Genomic DNA, 6,469 nt, shown 5'->3' with positions numbered 1-6,469 from the left:
AGGGAAAAAGCACATGTGCAGTCATGTACAGAGCATGGCACAAGTACCTGGAATGGGCAGCTGATGCACACAGTGCAATGCTGCGTATGAAGCAGTCTCATGGCTTCTTCCTCCACTGAGCCTCTTCCCATTGAGACAGACATTTACTATTTATGGGAGAGGATAAGATCAGAGGGCAAGTTATGTCATATTTTACACTCCTAAGTCCATAGGCACCAACTGATCAGTCAAGCAAATTCTACCTTTTTAGCCCCTTTCCTCTTTTCCTAGCAAAGTAGTCCCTGGGAAAATGTTTTAGCTGCATGTGCCATATTTTATCTAAGTTATTTAGATTTTTTCCCCTCTGTATTCTGTCAAGGATAGTCCAGGCAAGCCCGATCTTGGAAGCTAAGCAGGGCCAACCCTGGCAAGCATTTGGAAGTGAGACCTCCAAGGAAGACCAGGGCCGGAACACAGAGGAAGGCAGGCAATAGTAAGCCACCTCTCTGAAACGTCCAAGCCCCACTAGGGGTCACCAGAAGTCAACCATGACATCCAGGCACAAACACACAATACTCTCTCGCTCTCACACACAAAGGATTAGACTAAATCCTTATTTTTGGCTCAAAAGCTATCTTGAAAAGTATATTAAGTCAGGATCATCCAGCAGCTGCAAGTGGAGGAGTGGGGAATCAAACCTGGTTCTCCCAGATTAGAGTCTGTACACTTAACCACTACACCAAACATCCCTGTCAGGCAGGAGAGGATGACAGTGTATAACTAGCCCAAGGTCACCCAACGAGCTTCCATGTCGGAGCAGGAATTTGAACCCAGGCTCCCCAGATCCCATTCCCACACTCTAACCACTACAGCACACTGGCTCTACCACCACAGCAGCAAACTCTTGACAGCCTATTTCTTTCACAGGCATTCCATATACCTGTTAGGATTAGTGCCACACAGAAAAATATGGCAACGTGTGGTTGGAGAAATTCAGGAAGAGAAAGACCACACAAGCTTATGAACATTTTTATGAGGAAGAATAATTTCCATTAACAAGCTATTAGCAGCCCTGATGTTCTACTATGGCTGCTGAACTAACCCTCCATGAGTCTTGCATTCATAATTATTTCAAATGAAAAGTGGGAGATCAGGAAACACAGCCTATTTCAGACAAATGATATACAGAAGAAGAATAGAAGAGGAAGAGGAAAACTGACTACAAAACAGAGCAGAAAGAATGGCATGGGACCATGAAAAGAGAAGCGTGGTTGATGTTATGAGTCAGCATTAACAAAAAGAGAGCACAAAGGTCTTTTTGTCAATGCATACAGTGAGAATAGATGCAGTCTACGCTCAAGTCAATAACTCCTGTTCATTGCTAACACCCTGAGAGATGGGCGGTCACCCTGAAACATCAAACAAGGTTGTTACAATCGCCTGGTGTTCAACTGAGTTCCTACCTTACTTCACACTTAAAACCAGGAGATGCCTTTGACCAAATTGAGCAGGCCTATCATCAGAATCCTGACGATGGACTACGATGGCTTCAAAATGTGATACTGATTTAAAGAAAATGTTGCACCTCTCTGGAACTGTGTGTACGAGAGAGAGGACTTGTTATGTGCTCCTGCTGAGAGCTGCCCACTGCCAGAAGTTCTGCTCGTTAATGCTTTCGATTTCGATATTATTAATTAAACTAATCAGACTTGAAAAGCAACAACACATTCTCCTCATCTTTCTGTAAGCCTGGTGTTCAGCTGAGTTCCTACCTTACTTCACACTTAAAACCAGGAGATGCCTTTGACCAAATTGAGCAGGCCTATCATCAGAATCCTGATGATGGACTACGATGGCTCCAAAATGTGATACTGATTTAATGAAAATGTTGCACCTCTCTGGAATTGTGTGTACAAGAGAGAGGACTTCTTATGTGCTCCTGCTGAGAGCTGCCCACTGCTCTCAGTTCTGCTCAGTTAATGAGTTCTGCTCATTAAACCAATCAGACTTGAGAAGCAACAACACATTCTCCTCATCTTTCTGTAAAGTCCACCTAGTGGGTGGGATTCAGTGGAATGTTTCCACAGACAGAAGGGTTTCCATCTGTGGAAAACAACTTTATCACCTCCCCACTCCTACTACAGCCCAAAATATCCATTTGAGGCAGCAGTTTTCTATGAAGTCTGATTTCCTGATGTGGTCCACACTGTCAGACAAGAAGCTTCAGGCCTTTGTTTTAAAGTCTCATGGTTTAAGAGTACAAAATACTCTTGGTTATCGGTGGTTGGGAGATTGTGTGGTACTAGCAGCTAGAGGGCAAAGTGAGGAGAGAAACTCTTCTCATGATGAGTAGCTAAAATGACACAAAAATGGAATATAGGTAAGACTACATATATGCCATTATTTTGTGAGAGTTGGGGGGGGGGAAATCACAAAATGTAATAGTGGGTGCAGCTTCCCTGAACTTAAAGCTTCCACTTTTTAAAAAGCACATTACCAGGCCTCATTGATACAAAAGATATGCTTAAAAGTACCAGGGCAATGTCAGCTGAAGTCTAACAAACCAGAGGTAGCTTACTAAGAATCACAGAAAAAATTATTCAATATGAAAACAATGCTGAATAATAAATTATGTAAATAACAGAAACTATGCAAATTTGCTCAATTAGCATAATTTATACAGGGTACAGAATTCAGGATTTCTAGGAACAAAACCTTGACTGCCTCAGTGCAGATATTTCATTCACCACTGCCCTGAATATAGGAGTCTAGAACAGGAGCTGCCACAGCATAGTGGCAAAGAGAGTGATCTATAGTCCAAGGAGGTCTTCTGTGCAAGTCTCACTTTGGCCACAAACTCATTAGGTGACATTGGGCACATTGCTCTCTCTCAGCCCTCCAGATGAAGTACAGGGATAAACATACTGGACTTCCTTCCAAGGCTGCTATAGGAAGTACCAGATAATGCCTGTGAAGTGATCTGAACACAAAATGCATTATATAAATGCTAAGTGGTAGCATTATTATTTAAAGAAGAGCCAGGAAAGAGGCAGTGCCTGGCAGAGGAGTTTGTATGAAGAAATAAAGTCTCCTTGGGAAAACAGAGGCAACAGTTGTGGAATCAAAACACTATGATGCCTTCTGTAGGGCTGCCAGGCCTGGTCTGGTAACCAGCTGGAGACTGGGGATGGGGCATGATGCTACTTCTTGGGAAACCTGGAAGTGATGTCATGCCTCTCTAAGAACTGGCCAAAACTGTATGTTAAAACCACAACATTTTGGGCAATTCCTAGAGAGGACTGACATGAATTCTGGGGGTTCCCAGAAGTAACATCAGTCCTCTTTATGAATGGTTTGACCATAGAGTTCCTGCCAATCACTAGAGAGGTGTGACATCACTTTCATGTTTTCCCAGAGATGACGCCATGCCACTGGGAAAAGGCCATTTAATTTTTTTTATTTTTCTCAGAGGTGGTGGGAAATGACAGCTGGAGTCAGGGGATCTGAGGGATGGCTTGCCACCCTACTTCCCTAGATCAGGAACCCTAAATAACAACAAAGTTTTAGCTTAACTCATTAATAAAGCATGGGCTCAAAAAAGTGCCATCAAAAGACAACCTGCCCAGAAAGTAGTGATATCTCTGGGTTACCAACAGCAGATGTACAAATGGACTTGATATCAACTATAAATCCATAGGGCACAAGTAGCCATGTTAGTCATAGCAAAATGAAACAAAAGTCTAGTGGCACTTTAAAGATTAACCTTTATTTCACTGTGAACTGAACTGTGATCCATAAAAGATTGTATTAAAATAAATGCTGTTAGTTGTTAAGGTACCACTGGACTCTTATTTTTCTACAAAATACTGACAGAAATTTGTTTTCTCCCCAAGGAACCCTGGGAAGTATAGTTCTGTGAGGCTCTCTAACAGAAAATCCTCAACTTTCCTGGATTCTCTTAGGGAAGTTATTACAATTAAGCTGGCATAAAATTGGTAAGAATCTATAATGTAGCTACACTCAGAAATTTTACACTTTGACTACTGTTCCCTTTGTGCATCTCTGAGTTGGCTGCGACCTTCAGAATGTTCTCTTCAGAACACAGTTGCTATCAAGGATGTTCCTTAGACTTGCTCTGTAATCAGATTTTCTACAACAGCTGAGAACAGCATTCATGACTTGACAATAACAATTTCTAAAAACATATATATGCACCAGGATGGCATTTGCACGGCAGATGACAGGGTGCTGCAATAAAGCTTACTACTTGGCAAAATACAGCTCAAGCTTGGAAGGAGACAGCAAAGGACTCAGAAAACATACACATGGAAGGGTTGCAATGACACACAGCCTGAATGTGGGGGAGAGCTGATTTCCATACAATTCCCTCCCCTCTCTGAACATGCTGGAGTCAAAATGCCTTGACCTTCCAGGGTGTCACAAGCAAAAGTTAAGGGGGGGAGGGACACACCAGAGCACAACTTGTATCAAGGTTTTGCTGACAATGTCAGGTTCCACTTATAATTGTGTAATTATCAGAATTTTACTCTGAAAATAGCTACACCTTTTTTTACTACGAGTTCATGTGCAAAAAAAAAATGTTGGTTATCTGAACAATTTTGCTATTTTCAGACATTATGGTTGTACCAGAGCAGCGGAATACTCTCATCATCAAAAATTCATCAAAAAGTTATTGAATATGATCTAGTATGGCAGGCATGCAGCCAGATGCTTCTCTGAAAACCACCAGCAACATTTTCTTTTTTACATTCTAAAGACTTTGTCTAAGGGCCGAGCTATAAGATATGCCCAACATGTGCTGGGTCATGGGACAGCGATCAGATTCACAGTCAGATGTACATGTCATATGACCTAGGAAGGACACAAGGAGCCATAGAAAGAGGGCAAAGAGCCCAGCTGCCAGTCCTTCCTCTGGCAAAAACAGGGTGGGAAGGAAATCAGAACCTCTTCCCCCACCCCCCAGGGCTCCCTTGCAGTGCCGAGTGAACAATTGTTTTAAAGGCGTGTTCCCCATTATGTATGAGTATGGTCATGGACTCATGACCCAGGACATGTTGGGCATATTGTGTAATTATGCTTTACATTGATAGTGTGGTCTCTATTTCCCCATTTCTGAGACCAGAGTCCCTCAAAGCAGTGGAAAGTTGGAAGACGAGCCATAGAGCTCTCCTGATGCCTTTGGACACCGGAGGGATGGGAGGAGTCTGGCTATCACATTTACATCCCACCATTCCCCCAAGAGCTCAGCTCGTGCCCATAGTTTTCCTTCTCTACTTCATCTTCACAAGAAACCTGTGAGGAAGACTGGGCTGAGAGAGACTGGGCCAAAGTCACTTGGGGTCTTCATGGCTGATCATGGATTCGAGTCTGGGTCTCTTCAGTCTTAGTCTAACGAATATAAGACTCTCCCATTTTACAGGAGAGGCTTCTATTTTATTTATGCTATACTAGCCTGATATCCGTGCTTCGCTATGGTATTTAAGTTTCGTAAATCCAGTTACAATTCTGATGATGTGAAATCTGAAATGTGACATTTGTTGTAGGAATTATAATGGAGAAGTTTGTAGTGTAAGAAATGAAGTGAGAAATAGTATTTTTTCTCTCTCTACTGAAGGACCTCTCTGTAGACCACATTGGTGATTCTGCCCTCAGGTGCTAGGATCACCAGGCTGCTTGATGAGCTCACTCTGGAGCAGGCCACATAGAACTGTCCATTTAAGAAACAGTCGCCTGTCAAGTCAACTCCTGCTACCTTCCATGAAAGTGATGGCCTCTCTACTTGTGTTCCTGAATTGTTTTGCTCATATGGAGACTGTGTTGTTCTGAGCACCTCAGGGTGAACTTGCTTGTACTTGGCCTGTGCAGCTCAGTGCACTGCAGGAGTACTATGTGCAAATGTCTTTGCCACATTCTTAAGTTGCCTCCTCCTTGTAGCGTTGGTGTATCTGGCTCGACGTTTGCCAGGAGCTTTCTTGGGGGCAGTAAGAGGTGAGAGGTGTGAGGGGGAGTTGGTGTGAGGGTGATGCGGTGGACATTTATTCAGGTTCATGAGGGAGGCACACATCGAAATGACTCCTAGAAGTGTCCTTTACTATCTCCCCATAAACATTCATACCCTGGCCCTGCTCCTACACCTGCCAGACACCGGCCTGTCTGGTGCTGGGGGGGATTATGTTTAAAGGCATCGCAGAGGCTGGGCCAGCAGCAGGGCTAAGGCAATCCTGCTGAGCAAACCTCCATGGCGGCTGTAAGCATCCCACCTCCTCTCCTACACCTGACACGCAGCTGTCTGTCTAGTGTAGGATGGGGAGGGGGGAGGAGTATTAGAAGCCACTGTGGAGACAGGGCTGGCAGGATCACTAAGGCGTTACTGCTGGGGCAGGCTCCTTCGTGGCTTTAAGCACCCTGCAACAGCTGCTGCACCTGACAGACAACCACCTGTTAGGTGTAGGAGGTGGGGGGAGTGTGT

The 6,469-nt window shown here is 43.9% G+C and overlaps 1 protein-coding gene across 1 annotated transcript in view; it reads right to left on the bottom strand.

The window, feature by feature from the left end:
- Window positions 1–6,469, bottom strand: part of LOC107108151 (protein phosphatase 1J-like) — a 28,970-nt gene that overhangs the window by 12,417 nt on the left and 10,084 nt on the right. The window lies entirely within an intron of this gene.

The sequence above is a fragment of the Gekko japonicus genome, unplaced genomic scaffold (assembly GCF_001447785.1).
Source record: "Gekko japonicus isolate JY-2015 unplaced genomic scaffold, Gekko_japonicus_V1.1 scaffold1312, whole genome shotgun sequence".
Taxonomy (NCBI): domain Eukaryota; kingdom Metazoa; phylum Chordata; class Lepidosauria; order Squamata; family Gekkonidae; genus Gekko; species Gekko japonicus.
Note: the sequence above shows the minus strand (reverse complement) of the source record. Positions and strands in the feature narration are given on the sequence as shown.